At 34.6% G+C, this 26,826-nt stretch overlaps 1 long non-coding RNA gene across 1 annotated transcript in view; it reads left to right on the top strand.

Moving 5' to 3' along the window:
- Positions 1-1,008: 1,008 nt before the first annotated feature.
- The window catches only part of LOC126975336 (uncharacterized), a 60,287-nt gene continuing 34,469 nt past the window's right edge, over positions 1,009-26,826 (top strand). The window contains exon 1 of the long non-coding RNA XR_007731693.1: positions 1,009-1,157. This is a non-coding gene — a long non-coding RNA (uncharacterized LOC126975336). The remainder of the gene's footprint in view (positions 1,158-26,826) is intronic.

The following is a 26,826-nucleotide window of genomic DNA, read 5'->3' as shown; positions in this document are numbered from 1 at the left end:
GCACATTAGGTAATATCGGTCGTACATACAGAGATACAAAATTTATTTTTCACTTCTCATGCTCTGAAATTGCTTATTTGTGCACGATATATGCTGCACAAAATCGATTTTTGTGCACAAGTGCATTGCATTAACGTGTATCTCTCTACTCTACTCATAAATGTACATATCTATATTAAGGCAAAGAAAATGAGCCATACAGCCAAACACAATAAAAAGTTCAGAGATAGAATTTGTTATTTTATAATATTTGCTTTATTTTATGTGCCTCACGTGTTTTTTAAGACATAAAAGATATTAAAATTTAAATTAAAATACGGTAGGTTATTTCATTAATTGAAAATATATAAATTACAAAATTAATTTAATAGTAGGCTGTATAGGTCTGGAGCCCAAGCCTAATATCAATGTCGTAAGATTAAAAAAAAAGCGGCGGTAAACAGGTCTTGTTTTTTCGTGCGTATATTAATTTCTTCAAAATTTGCTAAAATAGTTAAAAATTTCCATGTTATTACTACTGTTTCATTTCCCCGCAATCGAAATGAAAAGCAGAGTTTATAACTCGTCCACAAAACCATTTTACCCTCGACATTACTATCAGTGCTAAGAGTCTCGGATAAAATAGTTCGTTTTGTGCATTCGTTGTAAAATCTACTATTTTAAAAGGCATTTATTTTCTCAAACTTTATTCCTTTAGAATTCTTTTTGATGTCATTTCTAATATACTACATAATATTTTATCTGCTATCTCCGTTGCATCTTGTAAGTTTTCGCTTTGCCACAGATTAGGCCAACGTCTGCAAATTACAGTAAGCGTTTCGCAAAAGTATCTCAAGTGTTTGACCTTTTTCACATGGCATGTGGTGGCGGGGTGCGCGCGGGGCGGGGTAAACGGCTGTCGGAGGGCGCGGGGTGAGGCGGGGGGCAACGGGCCACAGAGTACGCGGTCGAGTTCTCACGGGAACGTTCGGTGATTGCACCGCGCAGCCGTACCTCCTATGTAGGTTTGCGTCGCCCACGATACCACATCTTTGGATATGACATTTTGTCAATCACCAGTTTACACAAAAATAAAGCATGCAAACAAGCGACCGCCCGGAATATGGCCTGCGTCGTATTTGATTACGGGTCAATCCGATTTTTGTTCACTATTTTAAGTACTTTTAAATTTTATTTGGGGTTTCAGCCCATATAATTTAAATATATATAGCCTTAGTGACTCTAAAATAGCTATCATTGAAAGCCCTGTATAATCTGTGTAGATTTCAGTTCATTTTTTCGGAGTTTAGCTGAAACAAAAGCAAATAAATAGACAGACAAAATTAAGAATACTAATATCTGGTTTTATCATTCGTTAACATGAATTTAAAATTACATTAATATGTAATTTGCATTATAGATTATGTTAGAACATTGAGACAAAAATAAACTGAAAATCACCTAAAATTATTGAACGTCAAAAACTTACCATCCATTCGAAATACTCGTTGTATCCTCAGACCTTAGAAGAACGGGTGCAAGAAACTTTCTTTACATTATATTTTGTAATATCGAACAATAAAATGTATAATTAAATAGCCTGACGGCGTTCGTTACATTCCCAGTCTGTGGTATCATTAAGAAAATAATTTATGTTATAATAACCTTTACCACACAAAAGTTTTGAAACAATTCTTTTTACTTTCGTAACACATTTGTTTTGTACAATTTCTTGAATCATGATATTTTTTTTTTTAAATCGCACCACTAATCCCGTAGGATAAGTAGTGTTTCTAATAGTTAATTAAAATATTTTATATTATTTTAGTTGTCACTAGCATTAAACTAGGCCGGGCCTGTATTTTAATACTAGTTACTTCCAGATAATGTATCCCTTTTTAAGTTTAATATACTTATTCTAACATATGAATGAACTTTGCAGTAAGTACGTTATGTCCAATTGTTAAGAGGTAAAATTAGCCCATAAGTTTATGAAATTTAAATTAATATTTCTGTCGCGCTAATTCGGGCAAGACACAGGTCCGACTAAAATCAGGGTTTTGTTCTCGACTTCCTATTTCCTTCTCCAAAAATTAACCAATCGATTTTTTTTTAAACTGCATGGGAAGGAGGTATCTAAATATTGTTTACTGAACTGTTTTAATATTTTCGCTTATTATTGGCGGGCTTGTATTAACGAGACTCTATTGCGGCCTATAAGATTACGCCATTTTATGCAATATTTGAACTCTTACGAACTATTGAAGGTGTACGCGCTTTTTTTGAAGGTACCCATGTCGTATCGTCCCGGAAACACCGCACAAGGAAGCTCATTCCACAGCTTTGTAGTACGTGGAAGAAAACTCCTTGAAAACCGCACTGTGGAGGACCGCCACACATCCAGATGGTGGGGATGATATCCTAATTTGTGGCGTGTCGTGCGAAGGTGGAATTCGGCGGCAGGAATCAGGTTAAACAGCTCTTCGGAACACTCCCCGTGATAAATGCGGTAGAAGACACACAATGAAGCGACGTCTCTACGCAACGCCAAGTGATCCAGCCGTTCACAGAGCACTGGGTCCCCGACAATTCGAGCCGCTCTGCGTTGCACGCGTTCAAATGGATCGAGCTGATACTGGGGTGCGCCAGACCAGAGATGACAGCAATACACCATGTATCGGCCGGACACTACTTACAAAAATATGAAAAAATATTCACGAATTTTTTTTTTTAATGTGTTGTGCTAGGAATAAAACAAGGAGAAAACAGCCGAGAATGGAATGGATATGTTCTGTTGTTTACTTTTATGTTTATCAACTATAACACACTTATGTTACTATAACAACAATTACTTTTTTTTAATAATACGTTTGTTTTCATATAACCACGATCCATTGTTAGTAAACTTATAATCTAATTGATAACACAGATTGAAAATGGAACGACCACCCTCAGTCGATTAAATAATAAATTTTAATTGTATTTTAACAATATTTTATGGAATAACAGAAGCCCACTGAGTTTCATGCGCCCGTTCCTGTCTGGTCAATACTTTTTCGAATGAGTAGTTCTTGACTTTCAATCAGTAATTTCATATCCTAGTTTGAATGAAAATATTTGAATGTAGGTATAACTTCAATTTTCATTACTCATTCATGCTAAAATAGATAAATGGAATTGGTTTATATTGAGGACAAAAATACAAACACATCATACCTACATCATATATATATATATATATATATATATATATATATATATATATATATATATATATATATATATATATGTACATATGAAAATGGTCTTTGTTTGAGGCTCTCTCTCGCCTAAAAACTGATCGTATCAACATGAAACTACCACCATTCGATGCGCAATTTATCCTAGATGGTTTATGGCTACTTATTTTTTTTATTGTATTTGTAATAAGATGAAGAAAACTTAATTTATTTCCTTTTAAAATTCGCCCAGTGAAGCAGGCGTGGAACGGCTAGTTTTAAATATAGAGTCTAAAATAGAGTCATTCCAAATGTAAATTATTAATATTTATACTAATGCGCAGACCAAGGAGGTTTGTATGCCAGATCCGTAGATATTTCATTCTGATATCAAAGACGAGGTACATTTTAGTCGCGCGGCTCCACTGAACTCGTTTCCAATCAACAATGTACATTCGTCTACATTTGGAAGAGTAAATAGCACTATACAAGATATCAAACGGCTATGCCACATGGAAGGGAAGTACCTTAAATATTGTACATGTAACATTTTACTGAACGAAGACTTTATTTAAATCTAAAAATACAATTTAAACTGCATTCATTGATTTTTAGATAATTTCCTGATTGAAATGGGAATCGAAAAAGATAATGTCAGTTGTATATCCATACATACGGCAGCGTTTCCCATTTGCCGGGTCGGGACCCGGTACCGGGCCATCACAATAAAATACCGGGCCGCAACATTCCCGCCTTGTTTTAAAAAACTTTCCTCGAGCGTTGATTCTTTAGTAAAAAAAAAGCAGCAAAATAGACGATAACAAAGTATGTAGTAATAATGAAACCCTTTTACTAAATGAGTATGTATTATTTTAACTAATGAAACCATTTTGGGCTTAAAAGTAATCGGTCAATGTGAATATTACCGGGACATGGCCGATCAATGTTTGGTAAACACTACGGCAATATCAGCTTTTGCAAAAATATGAACTTTTAAAATTCATGGTGTTCTTTTTTTTAGTTATGTTATTTAGCAAAAAATAAGGCTTATGATGAAGCCTTTCGATCGGTATGATATAGCTATTATTTCTCGTGTAGCGGGGTTCAATTTCCGGTTCAATGATAATATTTTACATCTTCAATTAAAATGTTACATCTACAATATTTAAGGCCCCTCCACGTGGCATAGCCGTGGGACACCCTGTATACGTTTATCCTGTTCCCAGGTCAATACGCACGGGATCGAGGTTACCTTGACAGTTATTTGAGATGAGTCTTCAATTAGTAAATTGGTGTTGATTGTTGGAATGGCCTTGCGGCTGACCTGGTTATGTTTGTTTGGACTTACTTCTCGTTATTACAAGGCATCGTTCCTTATTATGTCTGTAAAGATTTATGATAAGTCTATAAATATATATTTATAGTAAGAATTCACCAAAAGATAAAACTTCGTTGGCGTGATTCACAATGAAAACTCTGTTATGATTTGTTTTTCATGTGACTTGACAGGCAAGGCAAGCTCAAACACGCAGTGCAAGAAAGGGCGCAATCGCAAGACCTCATTCAGCCTGATTTAGTTAGTACCTACACTGATTGAACGTGAGTTAAGCCGTTTCGAGTAATAATTATGTCGTTGATAATTTTTGTCATTCATACTAATACCAAGCAAGAAATATTAATACGTCATCCATGGATGGATTGGAAAAATATATTAGGGAGACCTTCTATTGGTAGATTATTGAAATATCAAAAACAGGAAATGTATTACTTATAGATAATAATTATCTTTGGTTAACATTTATATCAATCAAATCAAATCATTTATTTGCTGAACAAGGTATACATCGTTGGCTAATAGGTATATGTAATAAATAATAAATAAAATAATATAATGATAAAAAAAAGGTTATAGTTGTATTCAAGCGAAATAATCGCGAAAAATTGCTGTATGTAGTAGAGAACAACGACTGAGACAACTCGAACGCTTGACTGACAAAAATCATAGATTCCAGGTCTATTATAAAATCAAAAAGCTCAGAGGAGGAAATTGAAATTTAACTAAAAAAGTCTAAAAACAAACAGTCTAAAACAAAATAAAACAAGAATTTAAAAATACAAAGCTACAATCACTAGATTTGAAGATAAAAAATCGAGGAAATTGAAATTTTACTAAAAAAGAAACACAGACAGTCTAAGACAAAATAAAACAAGACTTTAAAAATACAAAGCCACAATCACTAGTTTTGAAGAAAAAAAAACGAGGAAATTTAAATTTTACTAAAAAAGAAACAAACAGTCTAAGACAAAATAAAACAAGAATTTCAAAATTCAAAGCCACAATCTCTAGATTTGAAGAAAAAAAAACGAGGAAATTGAAATTTTACTAAAAAAGAAACAAACAGTCTAAGACAAAATAAAACAAGAATTTCAAAATTCAAAGCCACAATCTCTAGATTTGAAGAACAAAATCGAGGAAATTGAAATTTAACTAAAAAAGGAAGACCAGCAGTCTAAGACAAAACAAAGCTACAATTTCAAAATATAAAGCCACAATCACTTGATCAAAATAAACATTGCTTATATACTAAAGCATATGTAGAATATATAATAATAATATAGTATATACACACACACACACTCACGCCTTGTTACCGTCGGGGTAGGCAGAGACAATAGAATGCAATTTTCTTCTATCCTTACAAACCTCACACGCTTCCTCTACATTCATTACTCTTTTCATACATGCTCGCCGGTTGCGGGTGCTTCGGACCTCTCCTTTTCTCAAAACGTCCTCAATTTGGTCAATGAATGTTCTACGAGGTTTCCCGCGACCGACTTGCCTACACACACTTGCCTTATATATTTGATGCGTCATTCTTTCTTCACTCATTCGCTCCACGAGTCCAAACCATAATAATATAGTATATATAATAAAGTATATGAAGAAGAACATGATGCGATGTGCTAGTAAAGATTATAATCATGTCAAACTTTTATTTATAAAAAACAAGTTCATGCGATTAAGATGGTTTTATCTGCAATAAGGTACAAAAAGCGTATTGTACGTACAAAACAAGTGTGAATCACTCAGGATTCTTGTTCTTTATAATTCAATGTTTATGTATTGCTCTACACAAGCTATCGACAATATTTAACTCATTAAATATAGCAATTAAAGCCGAGAATTCTTGAATATCTCGGCTATTCCTTGCACATGTCGAAAATTCCACGTGCGTGATCTTAGATTCTTGAATAATTAAGAGGTAACAAAAGCTGAGGCTTTTCTAAATTTTAGAAATCGAAATCAATTTAAAATTTAATTTTTCTACTTCTCTACTTTAATCTGTTATTTATACAGCCACGATCACCAATACGGACTGCCGATATGCACTGCGAGCACTGCAAAGTGCTATCACTGTAGAAAAATTCGTTCCGTTATGGACTGCCAGAATACTGCCGCAGTAACCTAGTGAAATATATGACATCATAAATCGCCGTGGTAGGTTCATAGAAATATATGTTAATACGTAATAGAAACTATATTATGTTCTTGCTTGTTCAAACCATTGGACTAAACAATTTACTACAGAAAAAAAACTGTTTAATATAATTTGTCTAGATGCTGAAAAGTATACTTTTATTGAATCCAATTAATATATTGTGTTTTTTTTCACATCACTCACGTTGGCTGTATGGGTGTACCTCTGCCGTTTCTTGAAATAAAAATAAAGCCATACGTAGGTGTACAATACATATCCCGCCCATATAAGCGGCAGATCAAAACCTTGTGGTTTTTGATTGTTTAATTTATGTTTCATTTAAAATTACCTAGTCGTATCTAAAACTTATTGTATGTGAGGTTGTATAACTAAGTAAAAAAAACGCTCGTAGCGTCATTTATTGTTATAGCTACAATATTTATAACTGTTGTGGTTTATGAGATGCATCGTGCTGAGGTGGTTCGAGTTTTTGCAAAATTTGAAGTTTTCTTGTTACCGTCGAATCAAAAATTAGTTAAATGTCGTTTTCGAGGCATTTCCATCACGGAAGTATCTTGGTGGCTACATCTTTTTAACATTGTTGAAATTTTAATTAATAATAAACCGATAAAAACAGGCAAGGAATATTAGTTTAGTGTGCTCGCGATTTGTATGACACTTTGTGTTAGTGTGCGTGAATTGCTCAAAATAGAGGTTAGTTCTAAAGTCTATTTTTTTTGGACGTTTTCACTGCTTTCATAATCTATATAAACCTTAGATTTTACATAGGTACTACTAAATGTTACATATTATTATTTGACACAATCTAGTGTTTATTATCTATCTAATCTAGTATTAGACTCCAGAATTGACCTTCAGATTGATTGTGCGAATTGGGAAATGAACAAAAGGGGTTTTAGTGGCGCGCCCAGCGGATAGCGTATTACCAGCGTTCGTAGAGAGTCTGCGCGCTTGTATACGACTGTACAAACAAAACCTACACCCTCGTTTCAGCCTCCATTTAAGATCTGAAACCTTCGTCAATAGAAGATCATTTAGTAACACATATACAATATACAAAGCGTGCGGGAGAGAAAAACAGAAGAGAAGAGAGAGAATATAGAATGGAGATACTGCAAGATTGAAAAGGTAACCGAATCTATTCATATTGTAACAGATTTTGATTGACAACTTGTAAACTATCAGCTACGCTTTGCATTAGCTCCTTGGTATTTTAAATATTACATTTTACCAGTGGGAGGCACCTTTGCCGGCTAGATTATGGGTAGGTACCACAACGGGGCCTTTTTCTGCCGTGAAGCAATAATGTATTTCGGTCTGAAGGGTACCGTAGCTAGTAAAATTACGGGGCAAATGAGACTTAACATCTTATGTCGCTCAGATTTTATAGCTTTTTCGGGAATCCTGAGCGGCACTGTATTGTAATAGGCAGTGCGTATCAATTACCATCAGCTGAAAGTCCTGCCCGTCCCTTTCTGTGAAAAAAAAAATTGCTACCGCACATATCTTTATCGGGCTGTCAGGTCGTCAATACAATAGTATAGTCTATTATTTAACCATAACCTTACTGCTAAATATAACCAATGGCATTACTGAACAGCATTAGCTCTAAAGAATGTCACAAAACGCAATGAGTGAAGGCTAAAGGTGCATTGCGGAGATGCAGAGGCGGGCATTAGAATATGTGACTCATTAACTGAGAGCATGTAACCGAATTTAGACGCTATTGGCGTTACACAGACAAAAATGAAGGATTCAAGCGCGCTGTCATTTGTGTAAGCTACTAAGCTAATGACACTTCACTTTACTAACATTACTGCCATCAGGTTAACATTGTACCTAAACACTTCTTTCTAATCATAAAAAAGTGTGTGTGTACTTATGTATGCACGCAAGACGTTTATTCCTCGTGCTAGTCAATACAATAAAATAATATTGTAATAATCTTGCAAAGATGGCTTTGACAATGAATCATTAAATAACGAATACGGCTGCACGGGCTTGAACCCTTTGCCTGTCCTAATAATGGACGAAGAAACCAAAAAAAAAAAAAAATAACGAATGTCGCAAACGTCAAAAAATTTTAGGAACCAATTTCACCCTTTTACTTTTGTGTTACAATAATGCGCGCGCATCTTAAAATTTTAATCTCATAATTTTTCTTTAACGTGCCAAAAGAAGAATATCTTCAATATATGGAGTGGAGTGTACATAACATTTTGGAGTATTGTATAAAACAACGATAAGAAGATGACAAATATTTTCGGAGTTTTGACCTGGAGTGAAATCAAGAGACACTTCAGAACTGATCCCGACGGAGATGAGCTGTTGATGCCCTCTGCTAGGAGTTACAGGTACTTATGTAAATTGCTTCAAATAACATTTTGCCTTACCCCACATTATTTACGCTTGATGTCGTCTCCAGTTGAGTAAACATTCTAAGCTCGTAACAGAGATGTTCGCCCACTCAAACGTGTTACAAATATACATTAATGAGCAAGCGATAGCCTTAATGTCGGCTGATATGAAACTTATTAAACGAATTACAGTTTTATAGCGTTTGTTTTATGGTTCTTATAATTAGAGCGGATGATTTGTTCTGCGGCGAACGGTTATTGGCTTTTATAGATCTTCGGCTATGCTTGAGGTCTTTGAAGATGTTTGAAGCCGTATATAATAAAACTTGAGTTATTTTTATTGAAATTTATAAGAGTTGTCTATAAAGCAGTGGTCACTACTTTCAGTTTTCAATAAACTAATATATTTTCACCCTAGGGCACAGTTGAGCTAAGATTCGAGTACCGGTATGTCAATTTCTGCTACATATTATAAAGTTGAAATCACTCGTTTTCTATAATACGATCCAATTTAAATATTTTATAATAGTTACACACATGAGTTGAATGGGGGAAAGTAAGTCGTAGCTATTAAACATTGGGGAATAAGTACGTATTCGACAATAAAATGCTGGCAGCCAAATTCCAACATGGTGGAAAAGGTATAAACACTTTATATAATAAGTAGTATTTATTAACTATAAATTACGTTATTACCACCTCCCTTGGTGAAATATACTACATACTACTACCGCCATTTGTGCTGTATTGCATTTTGTTTTGTATTCCGAAGCGGTAGTAGTATCTAGTATATTAGAAATTACATCAAAAATAATTCAAAGGAGTTAATTTTAAGAAAATAAATGCCTATTATGCCTTTTCATATGAGCAATGGGCTAATTAACGGCCGTTCCCAATATACTATCTACAGATAGAGATAAATTACTAACTTCTACTGTCGTCCCATTGACAGACAGTGTGCACGGATAAGGTGTGTTACCGTTGATAAGTTAATTTCGACAGAAAAGTCAACGATAGTTACGATTTTTATCTCAAGTAAGAGATAGACTGAATATTGGGAACGGCCGTTAATTATAAAATTGTCTATCCACTAAGCGATATCAATAGAAGACATACTATTACGTAGGTCACACTAATAGTTTTTCGTAACTTAAAAAAACAACATGATATAACCAAAATATTATGTTTATTGCTTTTCAAAATACTCTCCTTCACATTTTAAAATTTTTTTCATGCCGTCGAACCATTTTATAAAACAGGAGGACCACAGATCTGAAGGCATGTTTTCTACGTGCTGATTGAACGCTAAAACTGCCTCTTCGGAATTGGTAAAAGTGAAACCTCTCATTTAATCTTTGATATAGGTGAAAATACAGAAATCACAGGGTGCTAGGTCGGGGCTATGTGCAGGATGGCTGACGAGTAGTACTTTTTCGGAAGATAAAAATTACTTAGTTTTGTTGGCCGTGTGTGAAGAAGCGTTGTCATGATGTAGGAGAACGCGGCTTTGTGGTCGTCTTTCGCGAACTTTTTTTAACATCATGGGTAAAAAAATGTTAGAATACCACTCGATATTAACACTCTTTGGATTTTCAAGTGGAATCCTGCAGATGGGACCCGTAGCTGAGAAAAAAAATGTGATCATTTTTTTACCAACGTTTCTCGCCTGCCTACTTTTGCTGGCCTGTTCTCATTGTCAAACATCCATTCACAAGATTGCTGTTCTTTTTCGGTATCAAAACAATAAATCCACGTTTCGTCGCCTGTGACAATGTCATAAACAGCATTAGAATGTCTGTGGTCGTACTTCATCAGCGTCTGTGAGCATTCCGCTGTCAGTTCATGAGGGATCCAACGACAACAAAGTTTCCGAACTTTCAATTCTTCGTGTAAGATTTTCTGAATTTGGCTCATACTAATCCCCAATAGTCCTCGAATTGTCTCATTAGTTCATCAGTCTCAGCCGCTTAACAGTAGCCACATTATTTTCATTGATGGCAGTTGAAGGTCGCCCTTCACGACATTCGTCACGTAAAGAAACCCGACCTCTCTCAAATTCAGCAAACCATCGCCACACGGTGCTCAAGCAAGGTGCTTCTCTCCCAAAAGCATTTTGAAAACGAGCGGCACAGTCTTGCGGAGAGAGAGAACTTTTACAATCATAAAAAATCATCGCTCCAAAATCTTTTCGACTTAATTCCATTTCGTTGCGTAAGTAGTACTTTGATGTGTAGTAAAAAACAATTGACAAATGATTTCCCGCCAATTGTTTTTTTTTATTACTAAAAAGGTTGCAACGTTTAAAAAATATAATCTTCGAAATTCAAATAGTTCCGATTAGCTAGAAGTGCAAAACTTTGTAATCAAAACTTTGTGATCAAAATAATGTAATCCATGGATTACATTATTTCCATACACTCCGACTACACTCTTGGAAGTATAAGAAGTACGTAGTAGGTAAGTATAGATAAGAATTACTAAAAATGATTCGGGAGCCCCCTAACGGAAGCCCCCTATTGTAGTACACGTATGTGAAGTAAAATTGACTGATTTTTTAATTGCTAACGTTCCGGTTGCTGGGTTACGGCTGTATATTGTCCGATAACACAATACCAGAACGTATGAATTAGTGTAGTTGAGACATGCAATTATTAGCCTAGTACCGGTTCGTGGCGAGTACTTGACAACAATAAGATCCTTTAAGATACGTGCATTAATACATTTATCGGTGACCAACGTTCCAAACAGAGTTTTTTTTAAATGAAAATAAGGGAAGAGACGAGTAGGACGTTCAGCTGATGGAAAATGGTACGCCCTAACCATTACAATGCAGTGCCGCTCGGGATTCTTGAAAAACCCAAAAATTCTGAGCGGCATTACAATTGCGCTCGACACCTTGAGACATAAGATGTTAAGTCTCATTTGCCCAGTAATCTCACAAGCTACGGTGCCCTACACCCCGAAACACAATAATAATGCTTACATATTACTGCTTCACGGCAGAAATAGGCGCCGTTGTTGCACACATAATCTAGCCGGCTTCCTGTGCAAAAGAGGCTCTCACTGGTAATCCAATCTAGGAGGAGAACCTGATTTTTTCAGTTATACTGCAAAAACTTCTGAACCGATCGGAATAATACTTATATCGTAGGCCGCGTGTTTCGGAGAAAGTTTTAGTGTATGATATGTTGGTGAATACACAAATTAAATTTGAAAAACAAAATTTATGAACGATGCGGGACTCGAACCCGCGTCCTCTCGCGTTCCATGCGAGCGCTCTTTCCACTGAGTCAACCGTTCGAGAGTCTAGTATGTGTCGCTCAACTCTCAGGTTCTTCATAAGCTTTGTTCATAAATTTTGTTTTCAAATTTAATTTGCGTAATTAATCCCAGAATTGAGGGTTATCACTTTAACACAACAAATTGTTTAGATGTTGGTGATTAGGTGCTTATCCGAAACCTATTTTTTTGACTTAGAAATACCTATATATATGCAATACAAATAATAGAGTCAAACAACTGAGATTCAGAATGGGTTCGGGGTACTTAATTTATATGGCAAAACAATGTTTGCCAAGTCAGCTAGTGTTTCATATAACGAAGACTTATTTTCAAAAGCAAGATTACTACTTAAAAACAATTCGGCTTAATGCCAATCGGTCGGTTTGGTTCCTGCTGGTGTTTTTGGACCATATTTAAATCATTTTACATTATAAATATTGAAATGATGAAGCAGAATTGTTTTTTTTTATTATAAGTAGGGGATTTAGCTGCACTTAAATCCTAGGATCTGTTGTGGCCTCTGCTTGCGCTAGCCCACCTAACCTCTTCCTATGTCTATAAAAACAAATGAGCTGTGGAAAAATCGAGGATTCTGACTAGGAAGTGTGTGAAGCGTTCCTACGCTTCAGAGGGTCCAGGCAGGGCAAGACCTCTGCTTGGAGTGAAGATGTTTTAAGACACCCCAGCTTGATTTTGGCTATGGCCTCGCATTCCAGAAGGATGTGTATGGAGTCTTCAGCGGCTTCGCAGCAGAATCTGCACAAGTTTGATTCACTGAGAGCCATTCTGGCTACGTGCTTATTCAGCTTGCAATGGCCTGAGAACCCCGTGAGAGCTCTCAGTTGTGTCCTGTCCAAGCTTATGCATTGTTTGGCACGCTTACGTCGATAAGCAGAATTGTTACTTAATAAATGTTTTATTTTAATTGCATTAAATAATAATTATATAAGTGAGTTATCACTCACGATATGAACGTGAAGCTATCAACCGGAAACTAAAACCATGTCGCGGTGGCAACAATGATTTCACCGCGACATGGTTTTAGTGCATAATAATTTTTAAATACTTTTAAATTCAAATTTCAACGATGTCACCATTTCATTTCTATTATTAATTTATAAATAAAAATTATACGTTTTTCCTTGTTCGCATGTTCTAAAAGGTGGTCCCTCCGCCAAGTAGAGCGAAAAAAGTGGTATCTGGATCTAATAAGTTAAGATGTAATAAGAGAGACAAACACTAAAATATAAAAAAAATATTTACATAAAATAATTACTTACTGGTTAAAAATGTTAAGTCCTAAAATATAAAATTAAATTTACATAACTGGTTATTAAAATGTTAAGTTCCGTAAAATAAATTTAATTTGTTAAATTTTGTCTTTGAAAGACATCTTTTCCTGGGAATCTTTCTGGCATTTGTAGTGTAAGCGGACACAATTTTCTATTTACTACTATCTTGGTATAAGACAGCTTTTGTTAAATTATAAAATATATGGCTAATTGGACTATTGTAGGTATGTGCTTGAATTTGACTCAAATTGACAAGATTGACTTTCGAATGAGATTTTAATTATTTTAATGTTAAAAAAGTTTTATCATACTTTATGAGTTCGAATTTTCAAACGCTTAAATCTTTTAGTGGTCATATATCTATCAACCTCGAAGAAATGATTCGAGCAAATGCTACTCGACCTATTTGGTTTGTAAAATTCTTCACATCTCTCTCTTTCTAACAACTGGCGCCAATTCTATGTCACTATCTCGTGTACGGAAAAGCTGAAAAAGGTTAGCTTTTACAGATATACGGTGTAAATAAGTATCAGTTATCACTAGGTTACGATACGTCTGTGTATTGCTGGTCATTGTTCACTGGGCCTTTAAAAAAAGAGCGACTCTATAGTTTTCATTTTTGACTGTGTGCGCGTCCTATCATCTGGCTCATTGTGGCAAGCGGGAGGAAAAGGAATGTGAATACTTGTCAATAATTGTACCATATTTAATGATAAAATATTAGTTTTTATTATTGACGCTTTTTTCCAACCCATCTCATACGAATAAAATAAACTTACAGGTGACAAGTCAAACCACCTTTGTTTTCGTCGTTAACGTATTATTTGGGCACATTATAGCACACTCAGGCTTGTTGATTGACACACAGTTGACACACGTCTAAGGACAAAAGTGTGCTTACATTGTCACTAAGCACACTTTTGCCGTTCCGCTATCAGACTGCGAATGAGACGTCCATATGTATAGAACGTCATTGCTTTAAACTAATTAGGAATAATCTATATTTTCGAACGCTCAAATACATAAATTGTAGGTAAATATTCTAAGCCGATAGATATTTTAAAATGATTCTCGAAAACTGTAAAGTTTCGCACAACGTTATTTGACCTAGATGACTGTCAGTTTCATCGAATGTACTCTCTCTAGCTCTCTACAGATTGTTACCTATCGTAGAGACCTCATGAATCATAATACGTTCACCTTTATCCTAAAAAACAACACAAAACTACCCATTTTAGTAATTGTTGCATAGCGGTACATAATTATTTTGTAGTTCAATGAATTGTTGTTAATTCGTTGATTCACAGTCGGTACGCAATTAAAGAGTTTTTAATAATCGGTGTAGTGCGAGTTGAAGTATCACATGAACTTAGGTTATTACTATCGTCAGCACTATCTTCTTTTGTTAAATAAACAAATGTGTTACGAAATTTAAAAGAATTGTTAAAATACGTTTGTGTGGGAAAGGTTATTATTGCCCCTCAGGCTCTTTAATTATAAATGTTTATTGTACGATATTACATTGTAATCCATATTTTATATGAAAAAAAAGCCCGCTGAGTTTCATGCGCCCATTCTTCGCAGGTCTGAGGCAGTCTCTTTTGAATGGGTGGTAGATTTTGACGTTCAATAAGTGATTTTAAATCCTATTTTGAATAAAAATATTTGAATTTGAATTTGAATTATTTTCAATTTACAATAAGGCTATTTCGGAATACGCTATGCTGACTTTAAGCGCTCCGTACACGTAGTGTTACTAACGGGAACGCTATAAATACTAAATTTCCGCTGTCCAACAATAATACTTAATTTTGTTACAAGCAAAAAAACATACTTGCATACTATTATTGAATTACAATATAGATATGTATAAATACTGCTAAATATATTACTTAAATCATAATTTATTGTAATATTACTTTAGCGTGCGTGACAAGCTACGTCGTACACTCGCGATTTATATGTCACTTTGTGTGAGTGTGCGTGTACTGCTCAGAATAGAGTGTCAACTTTTATATCTAGTCGTATCGATAATCTAAGAGTAAGACAGAGGATTGATGGCTGCCAAGCAAATTCAAATAAGCATTATATCATTCGATGTAAATTTTTTAAACATTGTTTATTTAAGTCCGCTATCCCGAGAATTCGCCAAAATAGCAAATAATTGAAACCATTTGAGCTTATATTTTTATAAAATTAGTTAAATCTACGGAATATGAGAAGAAATTCTTTATATTTCTATCTTTATTAGACATTGCGAAAAAAATCACCAAAGTAAACTCATACAGTTGGAGCTAATCATTCAATCTAGATAAAAATTGTATGAAAAATTATTAAATGTTTACCAATACTGTTAAACATTACATAATTTTGTTATTTTTGAAAAGAAAATTGTATTATGTTGGCAATAAATTAAAAATTCTTCTAATTTGGAATTAAAACTATGGCGATCTTGTGCGAGAGAGGTAACCTAGGTCCGTTCGATTCCCCAAGGTCGTTGGCTCGATCCCCCGCCTTAAGTAAAGGTTTGATGTTAACGCTAACTCGAAGTTCAATGTTTCAAAACATTCGTACGTTCTGTCGACACAGTGCAGTGCTAAAAACAAGATAATTAACCATTCATTGAACCTGATAATACGACCAACAGATTACTAAAAATGATAATTGATACCTGTTTATATTTATAGAATTTACAGAAATCACTTTAATATGTACGTACTTAATTTAAAGAGATTTTATCAATGTCCGTTGTCGTCAAATATAAAATGTGTTTTTTCATACATAATTTATACGTCTATATATAGAGTCTCTTGCTGTTAGACAACCGATAAAAACAGGCTTGGAATATTAGTTTAGTGTACGTGACAAGCTACGTCTTCCACTCGCCATTTGAAAAGAATTTTTAAAAAACGATTGTGTGGTAAAGGTTAGTATAACATAAATGACTTTCTTAATGATACCACAGATTGGGAATGGAGCGACCGCCCTCAGGCTATTAAATAATAAGTTTAATTGTACAATGTTACTTTGGAAATGTTAGTTTAATTGTAAAAATACAGTAAATAAATTATAGTTTAAAAAGCGAAAGAAATACGTTTAATAGCAATAGTTGCAGGTAAATGTGGGCGGCGGTGATCACTTATATACATACATATCATCTGCTACATAGATTATATGCCCTCCTCTTCCTTAAAAAAAATAACTAAAATCTACATTTAAATTTTTAATGAGGAACTTTGTGCTATGGACAAATTAAATATAAATTCGACTGAGTATTTAGAATTAAAATATCGTATCAATAGTAGGTAGTTAAATACAATTAAAATACTTAAATATACGCGTAAACGAAGAAGCATGCCTCAGTACTGAAAAGAACATTTAAATCTATATATATATATATTTATATATGCAGGTACTTTCCCTTCATGTCCAAAAGTTATGGGACATGAAGGGAAAGTACCTTAAATATCGTAGGGTATTTTTACATTTAAGTCAGTTCGAATCCCAGACGAGGCAAATAATTTTTAGAAAATCTTTGAATGCAGAATTACTAACTTTTAAAAATAACATAAATTCTTCTTTCAGTAAAATACCCTATCTACGATATTTAAGGTACTTTCCCTTCATGTCCCATAACTTTGAGACACCCTGTATAATGAAAATGGTTTTTGTTTGAGGCTCAATGATGCCTAAACCATCGTTTCAACATGAAACTACCACCATTCGATGCGAAATTTATCCTAGATGGTTTATCGCTACTTATTTTTCCAACTTCAACGTTCCTTCATTAATTTATATCCTTTTAAAATAATCTCAATGAAGCGGGCAGGAACGGCTAGTGACAATAATATAGTATCTGTAATATATATCACCTCGTTAGATACATAATATTGATAATATTTAAGATAGTTGCCTTCAATCACACAATAAATTTATTCTGTTTACAAATTCAGTTCGATAGCATTGCCCTATTTACACCAAGAGCATCCGAACGGATTGCGTCACTACTGAGATGGCCCAAGTTATTTTTGTCGCATGACTCTTTTAAGTAGATGACGAGGCACACCCTGAGCTGAGATCACCGATTCTCTTTATGGTAAAGGGGAACTGAATTTGAATAAAGAAACGAACAATTCACACTCTTACCAAAACAGAATGGACATTGTGACTGTTACAAATTAGCACCTATGGAACTCTCTCACGGTATTAACCTACTGGCCTTTTTGACTTTATTTTGTGAAATAACACCATTAACTATACATATACTCTTATATAATTTATACGTCTATATATATATTCAAATATATAAAATTGTGGTGGCATGGTGTTAAACATTGAACTCCTCCGAAACGGCTTGACCGATTCTCAAGAAATTTTGAGTCAGCATTAAAAAATACATACAACTTCAAATTATCACCCATCTACGATTAACAGTTACTTTTTTACGTTTGCTGGGTCAGCGAGTATATATATATATAGAGCTTCTTGCTGCTAGACAACCCATCAAAACAGGCCAGGTTTATTACTTTGGTGTGCGTGACAAGCTATGTTTACACTCGCGATTTGTATGTCACTTTGTGTTAGTGGGCGTGTATTGCTCAAAATAGAGGTTAACTGCCAACCTCAATTTTTTTCGACGTTTTCACAGCTGTCACAGTCTATATAGACGTATAAATGATGTAAGCAAATACAGATATAAATAATATAAGTTATGATAACACCTTCTTAAAGCAAAATATTGATACTCTTAAAAGAATGTAAGTACTAAAATAACATTGAAAAATAAAATTTTCGCATACACTTAGATAATTTATACGTCTAGATCTCCTCTTGCTGCTAGACAACCGATGAAAACGGGCCAGGTTTATTACTTTGGTGTGCGTGACAAGCTACGTCTTGCACTCGCGATTTGTATATCACTTTGTGTTAGTGTTCTATTATATAGTGTTATGTTATATATATACTTATTAGTGGTATAGCATTGCCCAAAATAGAGGTTAACAGCCAATCTCAATTTTTTTCGACGTTTTCACAGCTGTCACAGTCTACCTAGATGTAAAATAATCTGAGCAATAAATATATACATAATTTCTGTCCTAATAATGGACGAAGAAACCATAAAAAATAACGAATGACGCAAACGTCAGAAAATTTAGGAACCAACTTCAACCTGTTACTTTTGTGTTACAGTGATGCGCGCGCATCATAAAATTTCACTCTCATCATTTCAAGTATGACTTCAATAGTAACTAAGTGAAATAAAACTTTTATGATAACAAAAATAAATCTAAAGCCCGACTTAGAAGGCTTCCCCTACCACGAGATCGGTATATCGAGTGAAACCGCGGGACATTGCTAGTATTATATAAAAATTAAAAGCACATCTCCTTCATTGCCGACCTGTATAGCCGAGTGGTTAGCGATCCTACCTACTAAGCTAGAGGTCCCGGGTTCGAATCCCGGTAGGTGCAAGCATATTATATGATGAATATGGATGTTTGTTTCCGGGTCATGGATGTTTAAATGTATTTATGTATGTTTAAGTAAGTATATTGTATTAAATATATCATTGTCTCATAACACAGGCTATATATGATTAACTTGGGGCAAGATAATTTGTGTAAAAAGTGTGTCAATATTATTATTATTATTACATTGCATATCGCCTCAGTACGACCTACGCAGTGAACTTTGTGTACCAGGCGACCATAAGATTATCTTTCACAAGTAGCCGACCCTGAAGCTTTTAGCCTCGGCTATTAGATCCTGCTCACATACAATAAAAATATTTGCACAGCAATTACCTGCTTAGTTGAGATAGATTATTTACTTAACACATCTTTGTTAGGCTTAGTGGGTACATATTACTTACTGAAATACTGTATGTAAACTTGTCAACATTACTATAAACATACGTAACTGTACATTTATTAGTGACTAGCTGACCCGACAGACGTTGTTCTGTATATAATAAATAAAATAATGTTTTTATATGAATTTGTCAATAATATATCATAACATCAAAAATTACTTCGTAAAATATGCACCCTGCTGTCGTAATGAAATTGTTTCACAGCAGAACTGTCAAACCGTGCGTCAATAAATTCTCTCATAGAAATTATGTATGGACTATCAAACTAAAAACAAATTTGTTGTTTTTATTTAATTTAGCAGCATTTTCCTATTTATTCACCTTTTAAACCTTCTCTGGACTTCCACAAATAATTCAAGACCAAAATTAGCCAAATCGGTCCAGCCGTTCTCGAGTTTTAGCGAGACTAACGAACAGCAATTCATTTTTATATATATAGATAGATTGCACACTTATTATACCAGTGGGAGGCTCCTTTGCACAGGAAGCCAGCTAGATTATGAGTACCACAACGGCGCCTATTTCTGCCGTGAACCAGTAATGTGCAAACATTATTGTGTTTCGGTCTGAAGGGCGCCGTAGCTAGTGAAATTTCTGGGCAAATGAGATTTAACATCTTATGTCTCAAGGTGACGAGCGCAATTGTAGTGCCGCTCAGAATTTTTGGGTTTTTCAAGCATCCTGAGCGGCACTGCATTGTAATGGGCAGGGCGTATCAATCACCATCAGCTGAAAGTCCTGCTCGTCTCGCCCCTTATTTTCATAAAAAATAAATAAGTGTACTGTACCTATATAAAGTGGCCAGTACTACTTTCGACAAATTTTTGTGTAAACTTGTTTTAAATAAATGTGTGAAGTCGCTTATTTGTAATTTTTCATATTTTAGTTGAGTTCGAATGTAGGTAGTACGTCTGATGACAATCATAGAAATAGCACGTTCAACGAATACATAAAAACACGATGATAACTACACTACAAGTACAGAGAGATATCATGAATTAGGTATTCCGCCCTTTCGTAATAAAAACAATTTTTGTCAGTTTTATGCGGGTAATATCAGCAACGGTTTAATATATTTTGACGGGAGTTTCACTGGCGGATATTTCATGTAATAGCTTCGATCAAATACACATATGTATAGATGCACCGATGTGTTTGATATAAGGTGCCTCAAGCTTCTATTTTGCGCAAAAAAACAGTATTCCACTTAGAAATCAGATTTCCACGTGAACAAATCTATGCGGGCGCTCCGTAACAATAAACAATTTATAATATTAAATATATTTACATTATTTTATATAATAACAAGTAGTAAAATCAGTACAAGTTGAAGTTAATGGTATTGTATCAAGAACACAAGTAACATTTCCGCGTTTGAACGCTATGCTAATCGGCCATGGAACGAAATAAGTGCAACCTCTTTGCTTACCTGAAGTCCAATTATTTATATTATAACAAGTTATCATAAGAAAATAATGAGTAACAATTTGATCAAAAGCTTTTTTATAAATAATCCCAAAATAAAAAAAAAAAAATAGTCTCTACATATTTCTTGTGCCCCTTATGTGTTCTGAGGTCTGAAGCATATTTTTTCGATTGGGTTCTATTAGTGATTTCAAAATCCTATTTTGAATAAATATACTTTCATTTGAACTTGGTGTTAATCACTACATATTATAAAACAAAGTCTGTCTGTCTGTTCTCGATAAACTCAAAAAGTACTCAAAACGATAGGTTCATCTTCATGGTTATTTCACCAATGGATAGCGTGGTTCTCAAGGAAAGTTTTAATTTTCGATTTGTTATATTTTTTTTTTAGATTTTGTGCCCATATACTAACGAAATTTGTTGATGTTGGAAATAATAAGCCGTCTGGGAGCTTTGAACGAAAACCCTTTGAGATATAACAAAATAATGTATAGTGGAATTGTGTATCTTATATATAGGTCTACAGAAAAGTCCGCGATGGCATATGTCTATCTCTTAAAGATAATAACTTACTATATCCATTTTAATATTTTCAAAATTGGCAATTATAAAGTGGTAATGTAAAAGCCGTTTGCACAAATACGATATTAATACTTATCATTTTATATATATACTAGCAGACCCGACAGACGTTGTTCTGTATATAATAAATAAAATACTGTTTTATATGAATTTGTCGATAATTCTTCATAACATCAAGAATTATTTCGTAAGTTACTCCCTGTTGTTATAATGAACTTGTTTCACAGCAGAACTGTCAAACCGTGCGTCAATAAATTCTCTCACAGAAAATATGTCCATACAAAACAAATATTGGAAATAAAAATAATTATGGGTCTCAAATAGAAATAAAAACAAACAACGTGTCACGTAATTTATATATATTAAAAAGATAGATATATATATACATAGCTAATGCAGAGCAATTATAACCAAAACCCCCATGGATATCGCAATACGAGAGATCAAGAGTTGCGTTGCCGGCCGTTAAGGTAAGCTATGTTCTAACTTTGAAGATCTATTAGTATTGTCAGTGCAGGTACTCTGCAGTTAAGAATTGATTCCATAAAATAGCAGCTGTGCAGGGAAAAATGTGTAAAGCAAAATGGTCCGAGAGGTGGCACCAATTTCGTAGGTATTTGAGGCAAGCTGAAAACTTGTTCCATACCTCCCATATTATATCCCAACTCGGAGCTGCAGACCTGGCTGGTGGGATGTGGAGCTAAATTAACCCCGAAAGTTTTAAAAATATCATTCTTATTTTTCCAAAAATATGTTAGCAATATTCAATTTTAATGTGTTGTAGTTTTATGTTTAAATTTATATTTTTTTTTGCAAAATATTTGTGCACGCGTCTGGGGTAATGTTAAAGCCCCGACTTAATCGTCTGGCTTATTGCTTGTTTAAATCTTCGTGATATTATACATTGAAATAAATAAAATACTTACTGATGATATGTGATCCCAATGTATTTCTTATTTCTTGTCGTATTATTTTTACAAAGTTTTACTACGCAACGCGGCATTTTAGCAATTTTATTTCAATTATTAGCAAAGTTTAACAGAACATGTGACACGTTACCGTCACATATTGTTCGAGACTAGCTCGAGTACGCCACTTGGGCGCACGGACTAGTAAAAAAACAAGGACTCCGCGCCGCGATATTAGCAAGTGAAGCACCTTAATGCTAGTGTGTGTGCGGTTACGGGGTATACACAATTTTTTCTCACTTAAATAATCATATATCCACAAATACTTTTATAGTACTGTTTTTACACTATTTCACCACGCACAACGGCATTTTTTAAATATTTTATTGCGACGTAAACTGATCTGTCACAGACGACGGCAAATCTCATAATGGCGTCCGATCGGCTTGTATTAGTGTAAGTGTGTGCGTGGGGCTATGTATTTACACGTTTACCGGCTTGTTTTGGTACCTCACTGTTATATAAGGTGACACGGAGTCCTTATTTTTTTACTCGTCCGTGCTTGGGCGTAGTATTAGTCCAATCTTTAATGGTTAAACTGTACGTTCGTTAATCCTTCTATGAAAATGATAATGGTAGAAAAACTAGCTATTGCAGTATTGTGATAGATTCTCTTTGTGCCGTGCAAAGAACCAGTTTAATTAATAACTATAACAAGATGACAAAAAACATGTAAATTATAAGTTATTGTATTGTGATTCACGTCGGAACATGTTTCGTTCGCCGGGCCAGGGGTCACATCCTATGTTATTTAACTTTTATAAGTCTCCCTAATGTAGGGCCGTACCAAATTACGTATTAATAAATTCAATCCAGTTTCTATTCATATGTAATTCAATGTTTTTGTAAGAAATGCTTTTTGGTGCGCGTCAAATGGGTCGCAGATGTGGATTGAGAAATTAGAATAATAACGTCGCGGTGTGAAACTGAATAAATGTATATTTTATAATCAGACCACGTCAATGATTTCGAGATGAATGAATAAAAACTGGATGATTATCTTTAATACTGGATGGGGCTTGGCGTTTTGTTGCACTATGATTTACGGCCGTTTTCAATAACCTATCTACCCTTAGTTTAACTTACGGATACATTGGTGTCACCGTTTAATAACAAGATCTTATCTATCCATAGTTATGTCCAATACTGTTAGCGTCCAATGCTATCTGTTATTAGGTTATTGAAATGTAAGTAAGCGTAAAAGGAGATTTGTTTACGTCTAGTAAGTTAAAGTAAGGATAGATAGGTTATTGAAAACGGCCGGAAGTGTCTGCAACAAAACAAAAATATTATTGATTAAATGCTATTAATGTAACGGTTTTTTAATTAATATTAATTATACTAACTCTTAAGTCTTTCACTCGTATTAAAAACCCAATTTTCTTTGACTATAAAATTGATAATATGCCACTTGAGCGGAAGAGCCAGTGGGAGGCTCCTTTGCATTTACTGTTGTGTGTATTAAATAAATAAGTGTAGGAATTATATATTTTTTATGACTAAAAGGGACGAGACGAGCAGCACAACGGCGACTATATCTGCTGTGAAGCAGTAATGTGTAAGCATTGTTGTGTTTCGGACTGATGTGCGCCGCAGCTAGTGAAATCACTGGGCAAAGAAACTTAACATCTTGAGTCTCAAGGTGACGAGCGCAATTGTAGTGCCGATCAGAATGTTTGGGATTTTCAAGAATCCTCAGCGACACTACATTGTTATGGGCAGGGCGTATAAATTACCATTAGATGAACGTCCTGCTCGTCACGTTCCTAATTGTCATAAAAAAAATATTGTGTTTCAAATAAAGTCATTTTAAAATTTTCATAACACGCGTGCGTTTACTCACGTTTTATACATCGTCAACATTGTCTAATGCGTGACCAATACCGACTGCTATCTGAAATATTAATTAACTTTGAAGACGGCTGCACTTTGTATAACACACGTCTACGGGAAACGACGGTAGTTCGTGAAAATATAGCGCAGGTCAATGACTCGTGAAGAATTTACCAAATTCAGTTAATCGTGTTTCGGATGCAGAGATTTTGTTGAAAGATATTCAGCAGACTTCGTATGAAGTAGTAGAAAACAGTAGCTTTGAGTATTGTTATATTAAGTATTTTTAGGTATATAATAATAATAAATCATTTTTTTTCAGGCATTTTACCAATAAATCTACAAATTAATCTACAATCTTATCTTAAATTACATTATACTTTGATTTTAATTAAATTACAGATAAAAAATTAGTGTATGTTATAATTACAATTAAAAAGAAAATAATTAAATTATAGAAATAAAAATTATAAATATATTATGTATATTATACTAGCTGACCCGACATACGTTGTTCTGTAGATAATAAAAAAAATACCGTTTTATAGGAATTTGGCAATAATATTTCAAAACATCAAGAATTATTTCGTAAAAAATGCTCCCTTTGGTTACGAGTATATTGAAATTGTTTCACAACGGAACTGTCAAACCGTGCGTCACTAAATTCTCTCATAGAAAATATTTCCATTCAAAACAAATATTGAAAATAAAACTAATTATAGGTCCCAAAACGAAATAAAACTATCCTATCTCTCAAGTTGGACCAAACTGCACTCCATGAAGTAATCCCCATTAAAATCTGTTCTTTAGTTTAGGAGTCCATCGCGGACAAACAACGTATCATGTTATTTATATATATAACGTTATACACTTTACTACTAAATCAAATAATTTATTTGTTTACAAAACTCAAGAAAGATTTTAATTCTATTAATTTTGATGGTAATACGTAAGTACATTATACTCTGCTTTAGGTAATAATAAAGATTGTACATGAAGTTTATTCAGTACAAATTCGGGCCTATTTTAATGCTAGTGACAATTAAAATAATGTATACATTATTTTAATTAATATTGGAAGCTACAACTTATGTCAAATTTTAATTACTTACTTTCAAACACTGCGTTTCAGTAAATCCCACATGTTCTCAATGGGATTGAGATCCGGACTGTTTGCAGGCCAGGGCAACACCTGTATACCAGCCTCCTCTACGGCTTCTCTGGTGGCCCTAGCTGTATGAGCGCGAGCACTATCGTGCATCAGATGGGATACCATTCATGAATCGGCGCAAGATATTGCGCCGATTCTCTGTGCATATGAGTTCAGATGGGGTCTTATGACCTCCTCGATGTAACGTTGAGCTGTTATTATGCCTACGTTTAGAATTACCAGCTCGGTTCTGGCTGACATAGAGAATCCTCACCATACCATAACATTGGGCCCCCCAAATCTGTGACTTTCATGGATACAAGCATCCGAAAATCACTTACCTTCACGCCTGGTGACGGTCATCACTAAGAATTTTAACTTTGCACTTCATCCGTAAACAATATTGTCCTCCAAACATTCATATCCCACGCCAGATGCTGCCTTGTGAACGATAATCGGTTTGCACGATGAGCACTTGTTAATGGTATCTGCACTACACGTCTCCTGGAGAACTGCTGGTCCTCGTGTAAAAGATTTCTAATGGTTTGATCACTAACACGTGTTCCGGTCGCCTGCCGCAAACGGTTTTGTAAAGAGCGGGCTGTGATGCAGCATTCTCTGCGCGCAGTCAAGCGCAAGAAGCGATCCTCCTGTGCGGTAGTTGCTCGAGTTCTGCCAGATCCCCGTCTCCTGGTTAGTCTCTCAGCGTCATTAAAACGATCCCAAACATTTTGGTTCGCTCGCCGGGAAAAACCCAGCTGCAACGCCACAGAACGCTGTGAATGGTCTTCTTGAAGCTATGTTACGGCCCTAGTTACGGTTGGCAAGTCCATATGACGTCGAATTCTCGGCATAACTTTTTAAAATGATAATTCAGCCACTAGTTAAACAAAACTTACAGTTTTATTGACAGAATCGTCAATTTGACTGAGTTGAAATCCGTCTTAAAATCGGGCAGAATTAAGTGGTTCCAATAAATTATCAAAAACTACCCACTTTAAACAATTATGCTAGTGGAATACTCAAAAAATGCGTATAAACAAATAAGGTAACACCACGATAAATAATCAGCTACTTGAGAATGCATAAAACATAAATTATCGCTAAAGACGTCAAAAAAATCAAGTGGCCCTTATTTTGTTTTGACTAGTATTTATCAAAGAAATAAATTATTTACCGCTTTATAATTGCCAATTTTTTTAAGTATCATAATACTCCATTTTAAAGTGAAACTTTTATTATATCGTCTCAAACTTTTTCGCCTGTGTGTCGCATGTCACGTGACGGTCGGGCGGCGCGGCGCCTATAGTTCGCATATTGGATGCAATAATTGCGTTCGGGTGGAAGAGTAGGTTCGAACCCCAC

The sequence above is a fragment of the Leptidea sinapis genome, chromosome 35 (assembly GCF_905404315.1).
Source record: "Leptidea sinapis chromosome 35, ilLepSina1.1, whole genome shotgun sequence".
Lineage (NCBI taxonomy): Eukaryota > Metazoa > Arthropoda > Insecta > Lepidoptera > Pieridae > Leptidea > Leptidea sinapis.
Note: the sequence above shows the minus strand (reverse complement) of the source record. Positions and strands in the feature narration are given on the sequence as shown.